The sequence below is a fragment of the Heptranchias perlo genome, chromosome 19 (genome assembly GCF_035084215.1).
Source record: "Heptranchias perlo isolate sHepPer1 chromosome 19, sHepPer1.hap1, whole genome shotgun sequence".
Lineage (NCBI taxonomy): Eukaryota > Metazoa > Chordata > Chondrichthyes > Hexanchiformes > Hexanchidae > Heptranchias > Heptranchias perlo.
This window is the reverse complement of record NC_090343.1, coordinates 19582460-19597118: the sequence shown is the minus strand read 5'-3', so window position 1 is coordinate 19597118 and position 14659 is coordinate 19582460. Positions and strand designations below refer to the sequence as shown.

The 14659-nt window shown below is 43.3% G+C and overlaps 1 protein-coding gene across 3 annotated transcripts in view; it reads left to right on the top strand.

The window, feature by feature from the left end:
• The first annotated feature begins 11687 nt into the window (after window positions 1–11687).
• The window catches only part of LOC137335202 (microtubule-associated protein RP/EB family member 1-like), a 58101-nt gene continuing 55129 nt past the window's right edge, over window positions 11688–14659 (top strand). For 2 of the 3 annotated variants that reach the window (XM_068000418.1, XM_068000420.1), the window contains exon 1: window positions 11688–11801. The gene's annotated coding sequence lies outside the window, so the exon portion shown is untranslated. Of the gene's footprint in view, window positions 11806–14659 lie in introns of all 3 variants that reach the window. The other variant, XM_068000419.1, reaches the window with a different exon arrangement.

Sequence of the window (14659 nt, the reverse complement as noted above, 5' to 3'; positions counted from 1 at the left end):
TTTTAAATTGTAAGCATTTGTTTACACCATGTGAACCAAATTGAAGTTCCATGCTGACATTTTCTCAGCTGTCTGGATTGTCTGATTTGAGCCAGGAAATCACTGAGTGATGTTACTTTACAAACGCTTAACATGTTAGTATCAAATTCCTCTCTCTGCAGTTTTACTAGGGTTACTAACCCATTTAAAATGAATGCATAGCACCTTAATTCAAATAGTGAAAAAACATTGGTAAGGGCAAGTTAAGTGTTATTCTAATAACTTCACTCACAATAATATCCAGGTTTTTGTTCTTGTTTTTAACTCAGGGACTGCAGATATTAGAAGTTTGTAAACAGGGCGGGGAAGTTTCCGATTGTTTCCACTAGTTTTGCACACAGATTCCAGCACAATCCGGGCAGAATCGGCCTAACCAGCGCAAAAAATCAGGAAATTTAAAACATAGGTGTGTTACGCCCAAAACCACTTGCGCTCCTGTTTTCTGCAATCTTTTATGCTGCTTCAAGATCTAATTTGCCCACAAAACTGGCCACGGCCCCAGGTCGAAATTGCGAGATTGCGCTGGTTCAGGAAGGCTCTTCAAATTGCGCTCATTTTCTTAGGCGCACAGGCACTAACTAGTACGCATGTTTTAAGCATTTTTTCATATCAAAAATATTTAATTTACTAAGAAACTGACTAGTGTACACCAATGAAACTATTAACTGGTTCAGTATAGTTTTTTAAGTCACCTTCAGTGATTTTAAATCAGGTTACTCACAGGTAGAGGACTGGACACCCTTATTAAAAATGCTTATTTTTGGTGATGGACCCATTTTCAGCTCTATTAATAAAACTGCACCAGGTTACCACTCTTAAATACATCAAGATATACTTTTTAATAGAAAGAAACAAAAGAAACGATTATGTTCTATTACGCTGCCCGATTGCGCTGGTTCATGGAAGATTTTACGTTTATGATTATGCAAATGAATTTTAGTGGAATTTTAACTTGAAGTGTAACCTAACCAGCACATTTTGGGTGCAATTTCCCAATTGAACCCAAAGCAGAAACTCTACCCCCCAGGGTATTTAACACCACATCACCACTGGCGTTAGGCGTGTTACTTTTTCTTTTATTATGTACAGTATTGAACCTAGATATGTTTTTACTGTGGTAACAATCTAAACATTCTCTAAACTACAAGTCCTAGAGTTTTGACTTAAACTTTGTGCAAATAAAGCCAGTAAAGCACCAAAATAGGAACATTAAATTCTATTTTCTTCTTTTTGTTTCCTGGATTTCTAAAAGCATGAATGAATTAAAGAAAACAATGAAAATGAAAAGTATTGAAAGAGTGACACAACCTGCTGGAACTATATATATGATGCAGACTGCACCTGTAATTCCCCATGCAGTAAATATTTTTGCATTTAATTTTTATTTTAGACTTCAGGTCAATGTAAATATTAGCATGAGTCCAACATGAGTAAATAATCTAAGCTCTCCTGTTGTGGGACGCACTGAGCTAAGACCAGGTGCTTTCTCAAAAAGAGGGAAAATTAAAAGTGGATTCATTTAGAACAGAGGAAGTATTAGGAACTTGAAAAGGCTATTTAGCCTGACAAGCCTTCAGTAACCTGTGCTCATAACTTAGAGTTTTGAGAGCTGGTATCATCTTGGTTGCCATACATTACACCACCTCAAAGACAGTAATATCTTTTCCATAGTACGCTGACCGAGATCAAACACCCAGGCTATCTATCCTTAGGCAGCTCTTAATAAGTGGTTGTAGGAAGCACAACCATAGAAGCAGGTTGCCCACTGGTCCTCTTGCCTCTGGATTTTAAGGCATAAATGGATCATAGAGGGGAAAGGAAGAATTTTTAAAAATTAAATATTCAGAATGTGGCATCAGCAGAAGACCATGAGACCATAAAACTTTGTTGTTTCATTTGCAATTTATCTTATCCCCTTCTTTAAGCTAATTTGCCTCTTGAATGAACCATTAATAGGAGCACACAAACCTTCCAGTTTTCCCTCCCTTCTGTGGGCAAGCAATTGGATAAAGCTCTGTGTCTCCCCAGTGTACATCTTGGGTACAAACCCACATCCATGTCAGACCCCAGCTCATTAGTGCTCATAAGTTGTGTCTTGCCTGTAAGTGATTTGTATTTGCGTATTACTAACAAATACACCACTAGCTGTATCAGAGAATAATCTGTATTTAAACTATCCTAAATTGATAACAGATTTGCTAATCTGCGTTACTTCATACAAGTTGATAAATAGAAAAGGAAATTAACACTCCACTAAAAAGGCCAAAATAAATTATGACTGTTCAGTCCTTTAAGTATCTAAGTAAAAATACAACGTGGCCTGGATTTTGTATGGTTCAAAGGTTCAATAGTGTTAAGAGTTCTTCTCGCTTGGTCCTAGAACAAGCAGCCCATTTGCTTTCTCTGATCTTGTGAGATACCTTTGCCACCAATTCCATCCTCCTTCCCTGCCACTGTCTCAGGCTGAATCAGACTATTCACAAACTCAGTGTCCTATATGGCATCAAGCTGAGCTTCCAACCCCATGTCCTCTCTATGACAAAGACTGCCTACTTCCATCTCCATTGACATTGTCTGCCTCTGCCCCTACCTCAGCCCATCTGCCATTGAAACTCTCATCCATGCCTTTACCACCTCCAGACTTGATTATTCCAATGCTCTCCTAGCTGGCCTTTCACCTTCCACCCTCTGAAAACATCAACTCACCGAAAACTCTACCATTCATATCAAGCACCAAGCCTCTCTTGCCCATCACCCTGGTCCTCACTGAATTATATTGGCACCCAACCCCTCAATGCTTCAAATTTAAATTTCTGATCTTCATGTTTAAATCTCTTCATGGTCTTACTCTATCTGAGTCCCACAATCGCCTCTCCTCCACCCCCCACAACTCTCCCTTCCTCTGACTCTGGCCTTTTGTGTATCCCTTCTCTAATTACCCCATCATTGGTGCCCATGGCTTCAGATGCCGAAGCCCCACACTTCAGAATTCCCTCCTTAAATCCTTCTGTCTCCCTACCTCCCTCTCCTCCTTTAAGACTCTCCTTAAAATCCACCTCTTTAACCAGGCTTTTGGTTACTCTTAATATTTCCTTCTTTGGCTGGGCATGCATTTTTTGATTACACCACTGTGAGGCGCTTTGGGGTGTTTTTCTACATTAATGCCACAATATAAATGCAAATTGTTGTTATAGGTTACAAAGGTTTGGGCAGGGGCCAAACAGGATGGCTTCAGTCTTACCCACGAGAGTACAATTTCAGCTACGCAGTATAAATCAGGCATTTCTGGCCACAGTTCAATTCTGTAGCCACCAAACTCAGATTGATAGCACAGTATAACTGTAGCTACATAAGACACTAAAACATTGCAGCATTGATTTAAAAATGTGTTCAGCTTGCAATTCATCTGTAAGTGGGACTAAAGCGTTTAAAGTTTTGTTGAATGGATTTATTAAGTACATAAGTCGTAAAGGGGTAAGACTGGCATATGTGGTTAATATCAAAATACAATACAATTCAAATAATATATTTCAAAAATATCCTCACTAGTGTTTTCATCCCTTTCAAATGAAAAACATTTTAGCTTCTGGAAGTTATGTGGGTCATAACAAATGAAATTTGACACTGCCATCTAGTGTTATTGTATAAACAGTTGCTTCCAGGTTTCATTACCTTCTGGGAAACACTGATGTTTGCTAGTAAATCAGGGATCCCAATGCTGCCAGAGCTACAGAATTATTTATCCGGGTCTCTTCAATGGGGCCGATCAACGGGCATCCATGATGCCACTTAAAAGCAACGTGCACCTCTTAATGGAGAGGTGCATTTGAGCTGCAGAAGAAGAAAGTGCTTGAAACGGCTGAAGAAGGTAGCGAGCGGGCACCTAGGTTCTCAGATGCTGCACTGGAAGCCTTACTCAAGGCAGTGGAGAGGAGGAGGGGCATCCTCTCCCCCCACCACCGGGGGCAGGAAGCCCTCAAGGCACATGTCTCACCAGCAATGGGAGGAGATGGCCAAGAGCATCAATGCAAGGAGGATTGCACCAAGAATGTGTCTGCAGTGTCGGAAGAAATTTAATGATCTTACCCAAGTTATCAAGGTAAGAATACTGCTCTCATGAAGCCTCTACTCACAGCTACATCATTTACAACCTCGTTAATTACAACAATGACAGCACTCACAAAACTACCCTCCCTCACCACTCTCCCACAATGACTGATCCACATTCCACTGCACCTCCTCTATCACAACCATCATGTACCCACAACTCACATCTCACACATTATCAGCTATTCCACCATGACAGCCACAACTGCTAAACATCTTATAAGAACCTCAGTAACACTCTGCCTTCTTTCTTGCAGAAAGTAGCACACAATGCAAGGCAGCAGGCTGAGACTGGAAGAGGAAGAGCCTACCTGCAAACTCTCTTCCCCCCCACCTCAAGGAAAGTGTGCTAGCAAGGGTTGACCTCGTCACAACTGGCAACGCTGGAGGAGACACCGGGGAATGTTTCTTTATACCTAATCCTCTTTGGCCCTTCTGACTTCTCTCTCACCCCACACACTCTGCATGGCAAGATGCAGATGCTCTCAACACTAACTTCTCTCTCTCCACTCTCTCCCACAGGCTAACCATTGTCCGTTTCTTTCATTTTAACTGCTGAGAGTGTGGAAACCCTTCAGCCAGTGGAGGAAGATGAGCCCGGACTACAGGATGATGCAGCGTCACATGATCTGACTGTCGCAAGCACCAGCTCGGATACTGGCGTTACGCAGACTTTAGAGGCTAGATTAGAGGAGGTGTCTGCACATGGTGACTCACCAGACACAAACATGCAAGAGCCAGGGCAGGGGGATAGGACATCACAGGTGCCAGGTTGCTGGGGGGCAAGGTTGCACACTGGTTCTGCTGCAGAGGACTCAGATGATGACTTCGAGGGACCAGGCTACCAATGAAGGCTGATAGGCATCTACCAGGAAATGCTAGGTGCACTGGGCAGCCAGCCTGACAGCTTGCATACAGTGTTGTGGAGCATGGAGGAGTCGTCCGGCTCCAACTTGTCTCAAGGCTTTAAGTGGAGTTTGGACACTATTCTGTCCAGCATGGTCACATCTCTCAATACCACAGTGTTACCCACCTACATGGAGCCTCTACAAACAGGACTGCCCTGGTAGACCTATCGTTTCAGCCTGTTTTTGCCCCACAGAACTCATTTCTTCCTATTTTGACTCTTTTTTCTCCCCTTGTCCAGTCTCTTCCGACCTACATCCACGTCTCTTCCGACGCCCACCACCCTTCCTGTTGATTAATAATCAGGGGTCTTCATACGAAGCATGCAGGGCAATGAGTGTGCAATCAATGAGGTCCTGAACCTGTGGGAGACCCGTAATTCTAGCGAAGCCCAGAGTTCTTTCCTCTTGTTTAGCTGCATCCATCAGAAAGATGACAAACTGGTTGCACTTTTCGAAGAGGGCATCTGTGACCTGTCTGATGTGGCACTGCACAGAAAATTGACTGATGTTGCTTATGTCACCTGTTGCAGCCTGGAATTCCCCGGAGGAAAAGAAATTGAGGGCCACAGTGACCTTTACAGCTACAGGCAGTGATGTGTATGACCTGGTGCTGGCCTGCAGTTGGTACTGCAACAGGTGACATAGCTCTGTAACAGCCTCCCTGGTAAAGCAGAGCCACTGGACTCACTGGTCCTCACTTAAGTTGAGGTAGGACATTCTATTGCGGAAGACCCACATGGTGTAAGGCCTCCCGCACCCTGCCCTGCTTTGTCCTTTTCAGCCAGCAGCTATATCTTCTTTGCAGCTCCTCCTCTTCATCCTCCAGTCCCAATGGCAACCTATTTTTCACCAACAATAAGCTGAAGCCCCTACACAGAAATAGTGCTGAAGCTACTAAAGGTCAGTTGTCCTCAAGTTTTGCCAGCAGCTATAGTAGCCAAAAAAAGCCGAAAAGCTCAGTAGCAGCCTAAAAAGACTAACCAGAGACTTACCTCAGTGCAGCTGAGGGTCCCTTTAAATATCGCTGCTGCAATCTGCTTGCTGACTGTTAGCGCCAAGAATTACCGGGCGAGGTGAAGAAACCACAAATCTGGCGCCCACACAGTTCAGTTTGGGAAATGGATCCTGAAGGTCCCTTAAATTAATGGGCCAGATTTTGCTGTCAAAATAACGGAGAGACTAATGGCGCTTCCATTATTTATGCGCAAATGGTACAGCAACTTCAGGCGAGGGGCATTTGCGCGGTTAAATGCGAATATCCAAAAGTTGCTGGCCCAGTTGCGTCACTCCACTGTTAGTTTCACAAAAATGGCATCTCACTGTCTGCCTCACCATTGAAATGCATTGAATGGCATTAAGTTGCTGTATTTGCGCAGTAGATGTGAACTAAACTTGCCACAGAAAGTCAAGTCTTGTCATTTCAAGTTTAAGTATCCTTTAATGACACGATAAGTGTTAATTACTGACAATCAACTTCTCTGGCACTGAAAATTAACCATTAAAAGTGTGGAGTCTCATTCAGGTATTAATTGTTAGAGATTTAAAAATGTCAAATTTTCAATTTTTACTTTTATTTTACTTTTCCTTTCTGTCTCTTTTTCTCACTCTCTTAATCCAATCTTTCTTTCCCTCTCTTTATTTCTCTTTCGGCACCTGATTTGACATTGAATTCACCCACTCTAATTTACACTTCCTTCTCAATCCTTGCACTGTTTATTTCTCAGTCCTTCAATCTGATTGGTTGCCCTGTTCACTCAGGTGCCAGATGCCCTGTTTCTCTCGCTGCGCCGTTATCACCTCACACTTTCAGCAACTTGCTGAGCAAAAATTTTTAGGGGGTTAACTTGGTGAACCCCCGAATCCGGGCGCAGGCATCGCAGTGCGCAAATAGCCTGTGCCCGGTGGTACCTACCCAGCCAGCATGTTAGATTGGTGCTGGAACTTCATTTACCTGATAGATGCATAGCATGGAACCCCATCTGCATTCGTCTCTCCATTTTCTCTGTTCTCTCCACTTCTCACCAGCAGAGGGGGCCCAAATCTCAGGTGAGTTGCTCGCACCTCTTAAAAGCAGGCTGCACCTCTTATTTGCAAAAAATAAGATACAGGTCTGCATGGAGTCTGAACGGAGATCAGACATTGCACACGTAAAATATAGATGCAGGTCCCATCCCTATGTTTACAAACTGTTGAGTTATGTTAAAACATTGAATAAAGGTTGCGAACTACTAAATCCCACATCCTCCAATCTGCATGCTAGACCTCACCAATCTGCCGATCTGAGTCTGTACCAGACCTGCAAGAGAGTGTGCACCAAGGTTCTCTGATGATGCCCTAGCGGCCTTGGTGCAAGAGGTGGACAGCAGGAGGGGCATCCTATATCCAAAGGAGGGCAAGAGGCCCTTCAGACATATACTCCCGAGACAGTGGGATGCAGTAAGGGACGAAGTCAATGCCAGGCGCACAGCACCACAAACATGGATGCAGCGCAAGAAGAAGTTCAATGCTTTGACACGAGTGGTCAAGGTGAGTGAGGTCAACTGTCAAGTGGCATCTACCAACTGCACCATTAGCCGTATCCACTGGTCCACGCACTACAGCCCCCATCACCCACATACCAACAAACTCGTTCAATCAGTACTCAACTCTTCCAATCAAATTCTTCGTCTCACCTTCACACATTACCACTGTTGCAAGCGGCACACCCACAAGTCACAGCTCACACACACTGGCAGCTATTCAACCATGATAGGGACATAACCCAAACCTTCTGCAGGACACTCACCGACACGTCCCGCTTTCTTGTGGGAGAAGGTGGCGCACAACAGGAGGCAGCAAGTGACAGTGGCATTTAGCCCCTCGAGCCTGTTCCGCCATTGAATGCGATCATGGCTAATCTTTGACCTACCTCCATATACCCGCCTTAGCCCCAAATCCCTTAATACCCTTGGTTAACAAAGATCTATCAATCTCAGACTTAAAATTAACAATTGAGCTAGCATCACCTAAAGGTTGCAGAAAAGCGTTTCAAACTTCTCCCGCCCTTTGCGTGTAGAAGCATTTCCTAACTTCACTCTGCAAGTCCTGGCTTTAAATGTTAGGCTCTGTCCCCTAGTCCTAGTATTCAAGTACAGGAGACTGCCAAAAACAGGTAAAAATGCATCAGCAGCCAGAAGCAATAATCCAGCAACTAACCTGTAAATCCTGCATGGTCCCTTTGAATAGTGCTGGTGGGGGGGGGATCCTCCAGGCCGTCTACGACATGTTTAGCTGGTCATGGTTAAGACATTGCGTTGGCTGAAGCGTTAAGTGCCAAAATGGTATCTATACCTTTAAATTAGCGTTGCACACTGAACTAATGCATATTCTCCTTACTTTACATGCTGCCAGCGTCCGTCATCTACGTCTGCGCAAACCCCTTTACCAAGATGGTGTCCGGCACATGTCACATGCGCATCCTGGATGCCAATTTGGAACTTCGGGAGGCCACGTAGCGTCAAATCAATGGGCACTTCATGGCCGAATTTCTAGCCCTTAAAGCCTAAACATGCAAGGGCAAGTCTAACGGCAGACGCTGTTAGATGCCCTGCCACAGCAAAATTTGGCCCATTATTTTAATGAGGATCTCCACAGGTAGCCGCCCGGGACAACTAAAAATCGACTGACCCAATATGGCGTTCGACGAACTTCCAAGGGAGATTGGGCATGAGAGATCGTGACCTAAAATTTGTCCCCCCAAAGCTCATTTTAGGCCCAAAAAAACAGAGCAATCTTGATGAAATTCTCTCCTCCCCATATTCTAACCACCATTGTGTAAAAATTTTGTTCTAACTTCCCCGTTAATTGTTTTTGTGATCATTTTAAATATGTACCCTCTTGCTACTGCCTTGCTGACCAGTAGAAACTATCACAAGATACCTTATAATAATATTTCATAATCTTGAAGCCATCCATCAGGTCTATCCTGAACTTTCTCAGCTCTAGTGGAAAAATACCTCTAACATCTCAAGAATCTTGATAATTGTAATCCTACATCTCTGGTTATGGTAACATCCTAATGAATCTACATTGTATGTTTTGCATTGCTCTTAAATTTTAAAAATGGAGTGCCCAAAACTGTGCACAATATGAGTTAGAGTAGGAAACAGTGCAGTGAGCGCTGATTTAAATACAGTGAGCATATAGGGAAGAGAAAGATCCCCTTCCCCATCCTTAATTTCCCTTCTTCACCTGCTGCTGGTGGCCTCCTGGTTTTTAGAGCTTCTCTCAACAGCTGCTGGTGTGAAACCATGAGCAAAGATAGTTAAGTACAGGGGGCCCAACCTTTATAAATAAATGCAATAACATTTGCGGATGTCACGTGATTAGACGTCATGTGGCCATCTTCAACGATTTGTGTACATATACCCCCAGATCTCTCTGTTACTTTAACGCTTTTAGAATTGTGCCCTTTAGTTTATATTGCCTCTCTTCATTTTTCCTACCGAAATGCATCACCTCGCATTTTTCTGCGTTAAAGTTCATCTGCCACGTGTCCACCCATGCCACCAGCCTGTCTATATCCTCTTGAAGTCTATCACTATCCTCCTTACTGTTCACTACCCTTCCAAGTTTTGTGTAATCTGCAAATTTTGAAATTGTGCCCTGTACACCCAAGTCCAAGTCATTAATATATATCAAGAAAAGCAGTGGTCCCAGCACCAAACCCTGGGAACACCTGCCTCCAGATCGAAAAACAACCGTTCGCCACTACTCTTTGTTTCCTGTCACTTAGCCAATTTCATATCTATGCTGCTACTGTCCCCTTTACTCCATGGGCCGCAAACTTGATGACAAGCCTACCATGCGGTACTTTATCAAACGCCTTTTGAAAGTCCATATATACCACATCAACTGCATTTCACTCATCTATCCTCTCTGCTACCTCATCAAAAAATTCTATCAGGTTAGTTAAACATGATTTGCCTTTAATAAATCGTGCTGACTTTCCCTAATCAATCCACACTCATCCAAGTGACTGTTAATTCTGTTCACGATTATCGTTTCTAAAAGTTTCTCCACCAGAGGTTAAACTGACTGGCCTATAGTTGCCAGGTTTATCCTTACACCCTTTTTTGAACAAGGGTGTAACATTTGCAATTCTCTAGTCCTCTGGCACCACCCCCATATCTAAGGATGTTTAGAAGATTATGGCCAGCACTTCCGCAATTTTCACTCTTACTTCCTTCAGCAACCTAGGCTGCATCCCATCTGGACCGAGTGACTTATCTACTTTAAGTACCTCGTCTTTATCATTTTTTAGCCCATCCAGTATCTCAACTATATCTTCCTTTACTGACACTCTGGCAGCATCTTCTTTCTTGGTAAAGATCGATGCAAAGTACTCATTTAGTAACACAGCCATACCCTTTGCCTCCATGAGTAGATCTCCTTTATGGTCCCTAATTGGCCCCACCCCTCCTCTTACTACCCGTTTACTGTTTACATGCCTATAGAAGATTTTTGGATTCCCTTTTATTCAGTCTATTCAGCCAGTCTATTCTCATGCTCTCACTTTGCCCCTCTTATTTCCTTTTTCACTTCCCCTCTGAATATTCTGCCTGGTTCTCACTTGTGTTATCAACCTGACATCTGTCATACGCCCCTTTTTTCCGCTTCATCTTACTCTCTCTTCTTTTGTCATCCAGGGAACTCTGGCTTCAGTTGCCTTACCTTTCTCCCTCGTGGGACTGTACCTAGACTGTACCCGAACCATCTCCTCTTTAAAGGCCACCCACTGTTCAATTACAGTTTTGCCTTCCTATCTTTGGTTCCAATTTACCGGGCCAGATCTGTTTTTATCCCACTGAAATTGGCCCTCCTCCAATTGAGTATTTTTACTTTAGAGTAGTCCGTGTCCTTTTCCGTAGCTATTCTCAGCCTTATGATCCTAAGATCGCTGCTCCCTAAGTGTTCCCCCACTGACACTTGCTCCACTTGGCCCAACTCATTCCCTAGAACCAATTCCAGCAATGCCTCCTTCCTCATTGGGCTGCAAACTTACTGGTCAAGAAAGTTATCCTGAACACATTTCAAAAATTCCTCCCCCTCTTTGCCCCTTATATTATTATTATCCCAGTCAAATTAGGATAGTTGAAGTCCCCTGTTATCACTATTTTATTGCTTTTGCACCTCTCTGTAATTTCCCTGCAAATTTGCTCCTCTATAGTCGTCCCACTAGTTAGTGACCTATAGAATACACCCAGTAGTGTAACGGCACTCTATTGCTTCTTAACTCTAACTAAATAGATTGTGCCCTTGACCTCTCCCGAACATTCTCTCTCTCTCTCTCCAGCACTGCAATATTCTCTTTAATCTATAGTGCCACCCTCCTCCTTTCTTTCCTGAACACCTTGTATCCAGGAATATTTAGTACCCAATCCTGCCCTTTTATGAGCCAGGTCTCGGTTACTCGCCAGGACATGGTATTCCCATGTGGCGATTTGCACCTGCAGCTCACCCACCATGTTTACCACAATTACCATAAACAGCCCTGGGAACAGTCACCTTAGCAACCTGCCGTTTAAGGGTCAGTAGCCTTGCGAATGCGCGTGACGTGATTGCGAATGCGCATGACGTCAGGCGCGGCTCGCGGTGAGGAGCAGCGCGCTGGATGAGTTTGAATTAGCGGCTTTCACGTTCGAGGGAGTCCGAGCGTCGGATCCGGTCGGTTGGAAGAGGGAGGAGGGAGATCTTGAGGTGCGGCCGGTAAGTGAGTATTTATTTTTTGGCCCCATTTATTAGTTTTATTAATAAGAATTTTTAAAAAGGGAAAAATAATTTTCGTGGACTTAAGCTGGATGAGACCGATCCACTTACTTGACGGCGGAATACATTGGTGAAGGACTGAAATGTTTTTTTAAGGGTTGGGTTTGTCCGGCGCCGGGTGTATTCGTTTATCTCGGCACTAAAAGGCCTTTTTTTGTCTTTAATCTGATTTTTCTTGTTTTCAAAATAAAAGCTCCTGGACCATTGTTATAACTCCTTTTTTTAAAAAAAAAATTATTTTAAAAACTAATTTAATTAGGAAATGCAGTTCCTCTTTTTAAAATTTTATTCACGTTTGATGCTTTATCGCTTCTGGTTTAAGATGGAGATCCTGTCACAAGGAGGCTTGAACCCCCAGGTGTTGCTCTTGTATTTAGTTTTAGTTGTGTGAGACTCGGCGGCGCTTAAACAATTTTCGTGACTTTTTCTCTTTGCTCCTTTTATTGTGTGGTTATCTGTCAAATAGGGGGCTGGTGTTTAAAGACGGATGGGTCCGTCTGCTTAATACTGTCCCCGCCGTGCCCCGTCCCGCCTGCGCCCCCGGCGCCGGCTCATTGGCTGCCAGCCACCGTCTGTGCCCTCGGCACCACGCTCCTACTGGCTGCTCACGACGTCATTCGCAGCCTGTCTAGCCTCGTCCGCTAATGTGTTCGTCATCCCGGAGAGGAAGTAGGTGCAATGTTGCAATATAGATGAGTCCTAGTGCAGTCCTAGTGCACAGCACATGGTTAACATGGCGCTGGCCTCAATCTTGCTCAGACTTTGTGGCTTTCTTTGTGCTTTTACATGAACTTTGTTGTTTGTTTCTGCCTTTTCTTATAGTTGTTCACGCGAGTCGGAATCCTTAGACAATAACCACTGACTCATTGTCTTAAGTGTCCCGGACCAGCGGCTGACGCCTATGTCGACACTAGTCTTTATCCTTGATCTGTATTTAAATTTCGGTGTTACTCAACCCTATTTCAGAATACAGTGCCTAGAAATTTATCGCCAGATATCCCGACAACCCATGCATTTGAAATACTGAGGGAGGCAGTAGTAAAAGTGCACAGTGCCTATTTTTATTTTTGTAACATCAATATTGAAGAGCAAAGGGCTGGTTAATAATGAAAAGTTGGATCTATTATAGGATGCTAAATGACATAATAGGCTTTTTATTTTATAAGTAACGAAGTTATGTAGATTTAGGGATAGGAATGAATGATGAAGCATCTTAACACCTGCTTGAATCAGTGCTTAATCAGTATGGATGTCAAATTTGATTTGCTTTCAGGATATTATTTGAACCTGAATATTAACTTGCCTGTTACATTTTTAAAAGTCACTTCTCAAAATGCTAATGCTGACATTTAATTGAAGACTGATTTACAGAACGGTATTATTTGCAGGATAAATTTTAGTTCAAAAGGAGAACTAAAAGATGTGCATTACATCTAGTATTGCTATTTGCTGTTTCTAATCCATCAGTGCCAATATACTACATGAAAAATTGCACTTAAGCTGATACGCTTTCATATTTCAGTACACCTCTTGTGTGAAAATCTTTTATCTTCTCAAACGTCTCCCATATCTACCAGCACTAGTGAAGACCAGTACTTTACCCTCATGCTGGCTCAAAATGCTTTATTGAGACAGAAAGCCAAGTTTGGATGACACAATCTTTAATTGTATTGCTAGGTGTTTTGAGTTCAAGTAGTCATAGTACCAATACTGTAATCTGTATGTATTTCACTGATAGTCAATGGTGCCTGGATCTCACCTAGACACTTAAAGGCACTACATTTACCATATTAAAGTCCTTTGGTTCCACCTCTTGTCAAGAGATCCCTAAATATTTGTGCTAGTGATTCTATTAAGACATCCTTGAGTTCCCTATAAACTTTAGGATAAATCTCACCTAGCTCAGTTGCTCTACTCACTCATGATGTTAAAGTTATCTACCAACCAATTCCATAGTAATGCTAATTATATTACACCCCTGATTCAGACCATCTTGGAATATCCGCTTTGCTACAGACCCCATGTCATGAACAACAGTCTGTTATTGTGACCATTTTTTTTATTATGGGGAGACGAGACATTCTCCTACACACCGAGTTGTTACGATCTGCATTACACTGCCTGAAAGGGAATTGGATATATACTTGAAAAAGAAAATATTGCAGTGCTATGGGGGAAAAAGTGGGGGTGTGGGGCTAATGACCTCCTTCTGAGCATTATGATTCTATGGTGCATTATTCCTCAAGTGCTCTGCACCCTTTGACACAGCGCGCCATCCTCCTCCAAGAACATAAGAAATAGGAGCAGGAGTAGGCCAATCGGCCCCTCGAGCCTGCTCCGCCATTCAATAAGATCATGGCTGATCTGGTCCTAACCTCAAATCTAAAATCATGTCCAATTTCCTGCCCGCTCCCCGTAACCCCTAATTCCCTTTACTTCTAGGAAACTGTCTATTTCTGTGTCTTCTCCATTGCCAGTTGTGTGGGAGTGTCCTTACTTGGTTTAATTGTTACTTATCCAGTAAGAGCATTTCCAGCGATGATTGACTTATTTCCTACATCCATGCCATCACCTTTGGAGTGCCCCAAGGATCCACCCTGGGCTCTCCACCCACCCACCCCATACTGCCCTTTGGCAGTGACATCTGCAGACACAGTATTAGTTTCCACATGTACACCGATGATACTCAGTTCTACCTCTTCACTGCCCCTCCACCCCCTCTGTGCTGCTATACTGTCGAACATCCAGTCTTGTGTGGGAAGTAGGATTAAACTAGGTGGTTGGTAGAGAAAAACAAT